Source organism: Lygodium microphyllum, chromosome 22 (assembly GCF_053477565.2).
Source record: "Lygodium microphyllum isolate KBCC chromosome 22, Lygodium_microphyllum_v1.1.10, whole genome shotgun sequence".
NCBI classification, from domain to species: domain Eukaryota; kingdom Viridiplantae; phylum Streptophyta; class Polypodiopsida; order Schizaeales; family Lygodiaceae; genus Lygodium; species Lygodium microphyllum.
The window spans coordinates 10270204-10282721 of NC_141156.1; the positions used below are offsets into that span (position 1 = coordinate 10270204).

Sequence of the window (12518 nt, forward strand, 5' to 3'; positions counted from 1 at the left end):
AAGATCAATAAAGAAGGAGTTCCGTAGATGATTTGCCTCTTCATTCCATGCCCACAGCTCCTTGGTTCATTGAAAGTTAATTGAAAGAGGCTTCTTCCAAGGTCAACTCAAAACCCAAATGCAACTAGGCACTCTTGTGTTTTTTTGATTTTAAAGAAATCTAGTGCAAGTAGTTGCATGGTCAACTAGTTTAGTTTCTCATCATTGGAGTTCCTCTTGTTATATTACCAAGTTTGGGTTTCCTTCACTAACTTTCACTTGGTTTTTGATGCTAATGTTAAGGAGATTACCAGTTATTTTAATAAGGTGCCTATGTTCCCCTAGTCAGTACCAACCTAAAGGAAGACCACAAGGCCCATATCTTATGAGATAGACAAGTAGAGCCATCAAAAGTGCTCCACCTACCAAATCCAACAGGCATGGAGTTACTATGCAATGTTGAATTTCCCTTGTCCTTGATGCATGCTACTTATGCCATTAGATTGGACACTTCATTAGAGGGTGCATTGGAAAAGGAAAAGAGAAAAAAGCAATACCTCCCATGTTACAAAGTGAACCATGTGGTAAATTTAACATCTCAAATATTAAATACAAACAAAATTACAAAATATTAAAGAATCGAATAAGTTAAGAAATTCAAAACGACCAAGAGTAAACATATGATAGGGCCCAACCTCCACCATGACAAAAGCCATGGTTTACCATTCTCTACTATGGAATATTGATTGCATAGCTAGTTAACAAATAAAAAATGAATATCAATCAAACTATAGAGTTCTGTATATTAGGAGATTTCTTATAGCTCGTTGCAGTTGATGTAAAAAATTATATATGCTGAAGCATGACATTTTGACATCACCATCTTATCTAGAATGTACTAAAACCCTCTAAAACCACTCCAAATGGTGAGAATTTTGACTCGAGATGAGGGAGAAACAACAAAACTAAGTTTTTATATTGTTCTCTTGTTTTGCATGTGATCCTACTACTTTTACAAAGAAAAAATAGGAAAGCTTTCTAAAAATATAACATATTAAAAAAGTAATGTTACTAATGATATTCTAATTTATCAAAATATGTCACATGTTCCATATTCTAATGGTATGGGACACTAGAATGTATAGTATGCGGATGCTAGAGTGCTTGAGTTGTTTATGCTTTGCCATGAGCATGTACTTTTTGTTTGAGCACTGATACTCATTCATGTTTCTTTCAGTAAAAGTATATGCAACTGAGGACATTTGCTTCTCAATAAAAGAGTATGTTATGGAAAATAGACTTTACTTGTAATTTTGTGAGTTTTTTGTAGGTTATAAGCTAAGAATGTGATAGGGATCAACTTCAACATATTAATGCTGCAAGAGTAATTAGTCAATGAGTAGGTGGTTGAATATAATTGGGTGAGTTTTGAAATTAGGTAAGCAAGAGTAGAAGATGTGCATTCTTGTGTAAATATATATCAATACTTTGGCTAATCTTGTAAAGAGAGGTTGTGTATAATGTTGTAAAGGGAAGTCATGTATTGAGAGAAAAAGAAAGTGAGAACTTTCTCATATATATATATATATATATATATATATGTATGTATGTATGTATGTATGTATGTATGTATGTATGTATGTATGTATGTATGTATGTATGTATGTATAGAGAGAGAGAGAGAGAAAGAAAGAAAGAAAGAAAGTTATATTAACGTCTTCTAAAGACCAAAACTGGCCTATGAGACAAACTGTGATACAACTGATGAGGTCCAGCTATCCAAACTAAAAGTGCTGAATGAAAAGCTAAAAACTAGAAACTGAAAATACGGTGCTGTGTGTGTGATAAGTGTCGTGTATGTGTATGTGCGTATGTAGCTCTGGTACTCCAGATAATGGCTACAAAAGGGAAACAAATGTCGGCTGTGATAGGGGAACAACTGTCGGCTGTGATAAAGTGGTGCGATGTGTATATGTAACAGATGCAGGGAGATATACTATCCTGGGATGTAGTAGCAGTCGTCGAAGTCGCTAATAGCAGGTGATCCCTCCTGGATGCAGGATGTGGTACATCGGCAGTGGAGAAAGAGCAAACTGGAGATCTGAGATCCAATGTGTCAAGTGTTGTCGGATCTCAGTCTGCTGTCGATGTAGATCAAGAATCCTCCAGATCTCCTGTCGGTGTGGCTATGGGGTCCAAAACCCACGGATCCTCATGCGGCGTCGGGTACGCTGGTCCTCAACCTACTGTAGTGTGAGCCCGGAGGTCTAGCTAGAGGCTGGTACAATAGCTCTCACTCTATCTGTTTGAAAGAACTGTGTAATAGTCGTTTGGGTGGGCCCCTCTCTGACTGGGACCCGCTGTGTGCTCTGCTCTCTGATGTGCCATGCCTCTCCCAGAAAATGGCCAAATGATCTCTGATCCATATCAGTCATACATCCCTGAAGTGAGCTGCTCAATGTGTATCTAGATCTCAACTCTGAGTATGCCGGGCGTTTGAGAACAAAATGCTCCTCACTCTCCACCTCTGATCTGCAAAGGGGGCATATCCTCTCCTCCCGTGGGATGCCACTGGCTCTGCCACTCTCAATCATAAGCTGATGTGATGATACCCTGAGCTGTCCAATAAGAACTCTCAATTGATGTGGCATATAGATCTGCATATATCTCGGAATCTCTATGAATCCCTGCTCTGATATGCTCAAGAATTGTATATAATAATGTGCCATCTTTGGTGGCAATGGCTGTGCAGGGCTGACCCATGTCCTCTGTATATAAATATGCCATATCTCCTCTCTGATGACTCTGTTCCTCTCAGAGAGAGAGAGGGTGTAAGTGGGAGCCTGAGTATTATATAGAAGAGGTGGGATTCTATCAATGTCCAGCCCGTGTCTGTCAAACCAAGCTCTAGTCTATGCATACCATGATGTGGTATCCCCCCCTCGAGCCATCTCCTGTTGAGATGCCATATATGCTCTGTATGCAATGCGATCTCTGTCCATATCCTGAAATCAGTGTAGGAAGCAGACTGTCTGAAATAATGCCTCGACTAGCATGGGCGGTGTGGCAAGCTCTGCTCGCACAATGTCATGTGGGACTGAGGCCTTGCTGCGAATCAATCTAGATATCATGATCACCTGAGGTCTCTCCATCAATGTCCATACATAATCGGCAAGGCCTAGCCCCCATATAGCTGCTCCATACATCAGTGCTGGAGTGACTAGAGTATCAAAGAGCCACCCCTTGGTGCGGGGCTCCTGGAAATGTGCCTGATGACACTGTCGCTCCATAAGAGCCAATGCTGAGTATCCTCTAGTGAGGCGGTCACGAGCTGCCTGTGTCGTCGAGAAAATCCTTGAAGCTGCTGTAAAGGTGACTCCCAAATATACATATGATCCAGTGACCTCAATACTCCCTCCTGCTGCCATGAAAACACTCTGTCTGCGTATCTGAGCTGATGTATGGAATATAAGAACCTTGGTTTTACCAAGGTTCACTGTCATGCCTCTCTGTATGCAAAAATCATCCAATGCTAATAAATGCTGCTGTAATCCCTGAGTTGAATCTGAGACCAACACAATGTCATCTGCATATAGTAAGATATGAACTATGGCTCCACTGAGATCTATACCTCCACTGGCTCGCTGTTGAATAAACTCTGCTATCTCATCAATGTATAGCCCAAATAGAGTCGGTGAGAGTGGGCATCCTTGTTTCACACCAATGGTGCTCACAAGGGGATCTAATATACCTCCCGGACATCTGACTTTGCCAGTAACCCGCTCATATAGTGCATAAATACCCCACATCATGTCATCATCCATCCCCAGATCAAGTAGGCGTCTGAAAAGCCCCTCTCTCGGGACCGTGTCAAAGGCTTTGCGGAAATCCACAAAGCAACAATAAAATCTCTGTTTCTTCACTCGTGTCTGGTCGATCAGACAACGAAGAGTGAAGATGTGGTCTATGGTAGAAAATGCCCGGCTGAACCCTGCCTGTCCGGGTGCGCGCATGCACTCTCTCTCTGCCATCGTGCTGAGCTCCTCCTCCATCACCGTGCCATAAAGTTTGGCCAAAACTAGCCCAATCATGATGGTCCTATATGTGTTAGGATCCATAGGATCCCCTGACTTGTGGATAGGTACAATGGTGTGCTCTGTCCACGAGTCAAGGAACCCCTCAGACAATGCACGGTTGAAGAGGTGAGCAATGAGTGGAGCCAAGGTGTCTTTGCCATATATAATATGCTCTGCCTGAAGATCAAACTGGTTCGAGCGCGGCCATGCTGTAACCATGAGATAGAATGTTTCACCATACTAGTGGTGAAAAATGATGAAATACCCGGTCTCGGTGTACATGGTGTGGGTATCATGTGCGAGTACATGATATAAACTCTGTGCGTATCCATGCCATACTGCAGGGTCATGTATCGGTGTGGGTGAGCGTGGTTCTTTGATCTGCCTCCATGCCTCTGCACAATCTCTGCTCATAAGAAGGTGGTATATATCCCAATATCTCTCCTCCTCCCATTCCTGCTTATACGGTGGGTCAAGTGGTGTATGTGTCTCTGCGCCTGTCTGTGTGTGATCTCTCCTCTGGCCTCCAAATCGCGTAGCTGTCGACGTAGATCTCTGTACTCATCATCATACCACCTGTTCTATGGCATGGTACCAGTCCGAGGGGGTGCGTGTATGTGTGATGTGGAAAACTGAGTGTAGCAAAATCATGCAGAATGCGTGTGATATCAGTGGTCAGTGTATCAAGGGGTGCATATGGATCAAGTGACGTGATGTGCTCCTCGAGATGCTATGAGTAAACATGTGAGAGCTCATGAGTGAAGCGTATGGTAGTATGCATGTGGGGTATGAGGTGGTGATGGTAATGAGGTGAGGAGTGAGAAACTGAGAAAGGTGTGATCGGCACCGAGTGGAAGTCTCCCAAGGCCGAAGGACTCGATAGTATGCATCCCATCGATCGGTCCGAGCAGATAATCTATAGTACTCTCGCCCCCCCCATGTGGGAAGCATGTAAGACCTCCTGAATATGGCCATCATGCCATCCCATTATAAATAACGAGATGATGTCTACTACCAAGCTCAAGTAAATGCCCTCCACACCCTGTGGCGTCTAGCCCAGTATCTGATGACTCCCGACTGATCCCCAGCTCCTCAGGGTCTAATGCTCTCATGATCTCTGGCTGCTCCATATCAAAACTCTCACACTGTCGGCTCTGTGTGCGCCCGTTGAAGTCCCCCATAAGGAAGACCTCACCCAAACTAGAATACAGAATAATGTCCTCTGAGAGTTGTGAATAAGGGGAGGGGGAATCTCTGGCCTGAATATCACCCTGCGTAGTAGGATATCTGGACCCTCGTGGTGAAAAGTAGCATACTACCATATAGATCCATCTCTCATCTGATATCTGCACTCTGATCCATATGTAACTGGCCTCCTCATCTCGTCTCACTAACCGGATATGTCTCTGTATCCCCTGATGGAACAGAACTGCCACCCCTCCTGAGCCCCTAGATGTACTCTGCCTAGTAGCAGCCCGATATGTAGATACCCACTCAAATCCTGTAATGCGTGGAAGCCCTCTCTCTAGGCTCTCATGTGTCTCTGTGAGGCATATAACATCATGGTCGGGTAAAATCTCCTCAAGTCTGTCCGGTCGTGACCATAGGGAGCCGTTGCAGTTCCAAACTGCCACACGTATCGGGAGAGAGAGAGAGAGAGAGAGAGAGAGAGAGAGAGAGAGAGAGAGAGAGAGAGAGAGAGAGAGAGAGAGAGAGAGAGAGAGTATGTGTGTGTGTGTGTGTGGATGTATATGTGTGAGTAAAAGAGCAAATCTAAGAGTAATTTGTGTATGCTTGTGTGTAAGCAAGAGAGAATATGAGGCTAATTTCCATGTGTGCATGTGTATATGTGTTTATTATGAAATTCCCTTCATAAATATGAACTATATATGCTCAAGATACAAGTACAAAACAAGAAGATAAATATATGTTTGAAAATATGAGCTAAATTTATTTTCCACTATCCAAGATTACTTCAATTATCGAAGTGAAGGCAAGTGTCTTTAGTATCCATAGATGTCTTGGGTAGCTAGCAACAGTAAAGATGAATACCATAAGTCAAGATACTATACATCCATCCAGTGTAAATCATTAGGTAAAGACCTATACTGCACCCTTGGAACTACAGGTGTTATGATCCCTTAGACACTTGTTATTGATGTCAAGAGCAACAAAATTTACTACGGTAACTAGCCCTAGACATAAGTAAATTTAAACAAACCTTCTTTGCTGAGTAAAACTTAGCCATGTAAATCTCGTTGTTAACACGAATGAGATTTACTACCCTAACTAAACCTAGACATAATTAAATCCAAACAAACCTTCTTTGCTGAGTGAATCTTAGCCATGTAAATCTCATTGTTATAAGAGTTCAGATAGCTCTTATGTTCTTAGCAAACTTGAATGTTTGAAATCTTGCAAAAGGATTGCCACCTTGTCCATAATTCCTCTATTAGAGTAAAGTGGTTTAGAGGGACTAAGGTCCTTTGCTAAATTTTTTTTGAGAATGGATGATGACACAAAAGGATATTAGTTATAATAGGATCAAATGGTTTCTCAAAAACCTCTTTAGGTTTGCATGCAATTTTACTGTTGTTTCTTGTGCATTTCCAAGTAAATGCAATTCTTTTATTAGACCATACATGTCGCAAGCCAAATTCTACTACCATTTCATAGTATAATTCCCTTGATTTGATGTAATCAAAACCTTTATTGGCAAATAATATGTGAATGAATCTTTTACTTTTCTTTGGATGTCTTTTGAAACAACGTAGTTCATTATTTTTGGCAACTAGAAATCTGATGTGTTTTGAATTTTTTGGATAATCATTCATGAAAGTTGATAGAAGATTATATTACGTTACCACCACATAGAAAGCATCCACCATCATATCCATAAAGAAAATGCTAATCTAAGCATATATTGACTATGATAAGCCCTCATCCTTTACATTGAAGGTATATATATATGTTAGTCTTACATATGCCGAGATAGTGTAAAGGTGTTACAATGAAATATCATACAATAACAATTTAAATTATTATCCAACCTCTGCTACTTGATCATATGGAGCTATTGGTGGGGAATTCAAATTTAGAAACAATACCCAACTTGCAATATGATCATAATGACCATAGATTTAGATACACTTACAATTCAATAAGTCAATGTAATAAATGTTGATACGAATATCATGCCTATAATTGGACTACTATGTTGCAATGCCAAACATGATGTCCAACTCTTGCAAGTGTAAAAATTCAAAGAGAACATAGTATTTAGCCCTACAATAAATTAATTTTATAAAAAATTAAGTGTTATATCCCAAAGCATATAAAATAAAGGTTTTTAGAACCATGTTAAGAATAAATACTTGCACTGCCTTTTTTGCTAGCTTCTCCCATGTTTCTCCAAACTTTGGAAATGTAAGACTAGGTGATCTTCTGTATGATATTATTGCCCAAAATTTGAGGACGAGCACTACCAAGTTTTACATCTTAGATGTGTCTATCATAAGCTCTTGCTATTAAGATTAAACTAAAGTACAAAAGCTTGAATAAGCTTATCAATTCCATACTTTGATCAAATTGTACCATCATATATGTCTAGATCCACACTACCTTAGGCCTAAACTTTACTATCCCTAGCACATAATAGGATAATATGACAATGTCCATCTTTTATATTGATGATGTGTGTGAATGGACAATGTATTGATGATTGCTTGTAGATGCCAAAGTAGCCACGTAGTCACTAATTGGAGAGGAAAGAACTAGTGATGTGTTTGATACCCCTAGGTAACTCATTAAGATGTACCTATGAATATATATTGTATATTTATATCTTCCCACTTAAAGTGCAATGAAGAGATAATGGGCCCATTCTAGAATAGTGATGATTGGAGAGGAAAGAACTAGTGATGTGTTTGATACCCCTAGGTAACTCATTAAGATGTACCTATGAATATATATCGTATATTTATATATTCCCACTTAAAGTGCAATGAAGAGATAATGGGCCCATTCTAGAATAGTCAAGTTACAGTTTATGCATTATCATGAAGTTAAAGTGCATGCGAGAAGCGAGCTTTTGGAGTAAACTTTTGAGTGATCTTTTTTTGGCAACCTCCAATTCTATTCCCACATAGTCCACTTGGTCCTCTTTTTCTTGTGGGAATATATCAAACACCAATGTTCCTCCTCCACTACTACCACCACTATCTCCACCAGCACCACCATTGCCACCAGCACCACCTCCATTGTTGCTCCTCGATTTCCATCACCATCTCCATGACCACGACCACCAGCACATCTTACTCATCCCTCCTCACATAATTACCATAACCAACAACACCACCAACACTTAGTTTCTTTCGCTCCCCTTTTAACTACCTCAAATACCAATTCTCCTCTTTTTCTCTCCTCATATGTTGGGGACCAACCATTGACATGCCCCTCAATGACATATCTTTCCTTCTCTCTCTCTCTCTCTCTCATATTGGGGACCCATGACATGTACCTCCCTCCTTCACTCAATAATACCCTCTCTCTCTTTATCCATCCCCAAATCTCTCTCTCTCTCTTAGAAATGAGCTCACACACACACACACACACACACAAACAAACAATGCATTTGTAGTTTTCTCTAGTTAACTTCCTCACATCACTAAATTAAGCTTATGTGCTTAAATTTTTATAATATTTTCAAAATGTTAGTGGTTCAATTGTGCATACAAAAGCGATATCATACTCACATATACATTCATAGCCTTCCCTCTCAATTGTCTACATGTATTTTATAATTATATCCTAATGTACTAGTACTTCAATTGTTATACACATGAGTGAAATCACATACACATACACATACATTTACATATTCCTCTCCCTCTTTCTATTTCTTTCTCTCATTCTCATTTGATTAGGCTTACATTGTCGGAGCGTTTGGGGTCGAAGGTCTACCACCACATGGGTAAGAGACAGTAGGGTGAAGGGAAGGCTTGCATAGCTACCTTCCATGTTGGATTTGCAAGTGCTTCTTCTAAGTCAGTTGGCTCCTTTACTTCTCTCATAATCTCAGCCATCAAGGCCATATTGACTATATGAGTAGAAGCCCTCCTTTGCTCCCTCTATTCTCTGAGACCTCCTTGGTTCTGTCTGCCTTCTCCTCAATAGATGTAGGCATAGGATTATTGTGATCATAGAGCTGCTTCATCCAACGCGGCAATGGCTTTTCTGGTGGGGTGATGTTAGGTTGGTGAACTTTTTCCTCATCATATGAAGATGATGCTTCCTCCTTCTTAAGGATAGGGACAGCTCTTGGGATAGGTTCATAGTGGACTACTTCTTCACTTGATGATAAAGTAGAAGAACTTGCCTTCTCCTCCTCCATTGTATGTGGCTGCTCCTTGGACACCATATCACGGCTCGCAATGATCTTCTTTCCTCTTGGTCATATAATTTGTAAGCCTTCTGCTCATCACTATAATGCAAGAAGATACATATTTTAACTTTTAGTTTTAACTTGTTTCTCTTCTCATCTAGAACATAAGCATAACATTCACATCCAAAAATTTTGAAATGTGAAACAGATGGTTTCTTACTAGGGTAAGCATCATGAGGTGTTTTTCCCTTGAAAGCCTTTGTGTAGCTCCAATTTAGAATGTAGACTACAGTATTAACAGCTTCAGCCCAAAAATGGTTAGGCAATTCCTTACCCTTTAGCATGCATCTTGCCATCTCCACAATGGTGCGATTCCTGCATTCCACAACATCGTTTTGCTGAGGTGTGTGAGGCATCGTCAATTGATGCTTGATACCTTTGCACTTGCAAAAGTCCTCAAACTCCTTTGAGTTGAACTGACCACCACCATTTGTTCTAAATTTTATCACACTTTTCCCTGTTTCATTCTCAACAAGTTTTAGCCATTCTTTAAACTTACCAAAAGCTTGAGCCTTAAGCCCACACCTTCCTACTGTAGTCATCAACAATCAACATAAAATAAAAAGATATCCCCAAGGCCTGTGTAGGCATCTTATCACACAAGTCAGCATGCACCAACTCTAGAGGAGCCTATGCTCTATTCTTACTTTCGTGTGGAAATGCCTTTCTTTGTTGCTTGCCCATCATACAAGCTTCACATGGTTCCTTTAATTCAGTCACTGCAGGTAGGTGAGCAACCATACCTTGCTTGTGCATCTCCTTCAACATTGCAAATCTAATGTGTCTAAACCTTTCATGCCAAAGCTTACTTGTGCCCTCTCTAGCGGTGGCTGTAAGAGCACTTAGCTCACACATGTTGTTCCTTCTTTCTCCTTTGCCAACAACTTTGCCAACACTGTCCAAAATTCCTACACCTGTCTTCTTGAACCTCACTTCATGACCAAGATCAGTTATGGCAGCAAACTGATAATAGGTTTCTCCTAATTTTGAGAACATACAACACATTTGAAAGCTTTTTGAATTCACTATTTGTAGCAACAAAAGAAATAGTACCTATGTCCGTAGTAGGGCATTTTGCATCATTTCCAACCATCACAGTGATGGATTCTTGTAAAGGCTGCATAGAACTGTATAGACCTTTCTTGTTGGTCATGTGACGGGAGGCCCCACCATCCAACACCCATGAGTCACTAGTAGATTCTTCTTGCATTGAGGAGCACACTTCCTCAATGGTCGCATCAATAACTCCAATTCTATTTTAGTCGTATTGGCTGTCTCTTTCCCTTTACTTTTAAGGGTACCTTTTTTTTCATTTGCCTTCTTGGGACACAATAATCTACGATTGCATGTCCTTTCTTCTTGCAGTAGAAGCACTCTCCTTGAAACTTCTTCTTACCACCCTTCTTATTTTTGTCACCATCATTTTTGGTGGAGGAACCACCTTTGCCTTTTGCATTGGCAGAGAATGCATCATCTCCATTGTTGTTTCCTTCTCAGGCTTTTAGCCTCAACTCCTCCTCCATCAATAATGCACAAAACTCCTCAAAAGTCAAAGCTTGAGGTTTCACTTGAGTATTAAGGGAAATTACTAGTCCATCAAACTTTTGTGGACAAATTTGAAGATACCGCTGAGCTAGCTCCTTGCTAGTCTTTTGTATCCCAGTGCTAGTCATCTAGTCGTGCATATTCTTAATCCAAGTGATGAATGCTTTAGCCGTCTCTCCTTTAGCAAAATTCTCTATTGCTAGTTGATTCTCCAAGTTTTGAATCCTTGTTTGGTTTCGCCTTTCATACTAACTCCTCAGTACATTCCAAGCCTTTGATGCTTTGGTTGTATGCTAAATCAAAGTGAGAACATTGTCAGAACAACTTGTAACTAAGGCACACAATGGATCTGCATTCCTTTGTTTCCAAGATCGTAGAAGATATGCATTTAGAGGAATCATCACACTAGAATTTGATGGGTCGGAGGTAGGCTGTGGTTCTATGTCAGTCCCCACCACAGTCTCCAAAAGCTCATAAGAATCAAGGATAGTTGTAATTTTAAACTTTCACAAAATGTAGTTTGTACCATCTAACTTGCCTTCACTGAAAGTTGATGATGACGAATCCTCAGTGTTTGAATAGCCAATATAGCAGCACCACCTCCTGCACCGCTTCCTGATTCACCAAAACCGCTTTGAAAGTCAACATAGTTCCTCTTTGCTATTGAAGCCTTTTCCTCTTGCGCACTCTTCGATCCCTAGGTCCCCTTGGGCTATGATACCATGTAAAAATTACACACTACAGTGGACATAATTTGAGAAAGAGATAGAGAGTACACAATAGATAAGAGGAGAATAAGTAAATTATTTAGCTCCAAATAATTGATACAAAGATGGCTCTGTCCACTTGTGTGCTTCCTCTATGAAGCTTATATGGCGATCTAGATAGAAGATAGCCATTAGAAATGGTAATATGGACTTTAGTAATACAACCTTCTGGTTGTCTCAAATTATCATAATCCACCTTAAAATTGTGGAGGCATCTTTTTGGATCTTTAATCCAAGCCTCTCCATCAATTTTGAGCTCATAATGTTAACAAAGGATTGTGTATCCACAATGGTATAGCCCACCAATATACCATCAACACAAGCTAGCACCTTTGGGCAATGCTTTTTGGCATGATCAAACCAATCATCACCAATGCGGGCTAGAGCTAAGGGTTCGACAATATACCCAATGTGAAGGATCATCTTAAACTCCTTACACACTCCTTGGGATAGTTTAATTAGTTGCATGAGGTTAATATCAGGCTTAATCTCACAAAGAGAAATTGTAAGGTCAAATTCTTAAAAGTTAGCAATAGCTCTTTTCCCACTAGACCATCCACTCTCTTGGTCACTTCATAGGCTTAGGCGCCTCTTTTTTGGTCTTCACTTTCATCTTTGTCAGCTCCTTATTTAGGTCTGCTTTGCCATCACTAGCCTTCAACGGACCACCTTGTACCTTAGGGCTAAGTATTTGCTTGCCCTTATCCT

General features: G+C 40.4%; 1 pseudogene; it reads right to left on the bottom strand.

The window, feature by feature from the left end:
- Nucleotides 1-8315, bottom strand: part of LOC148016891 (uncharacterized) — a 33161-nt pseudogene extending 24846 nt beyond the window's left edge.
- Nucleotides 8316-12518: the final 4203 nt, after the last annotated feature.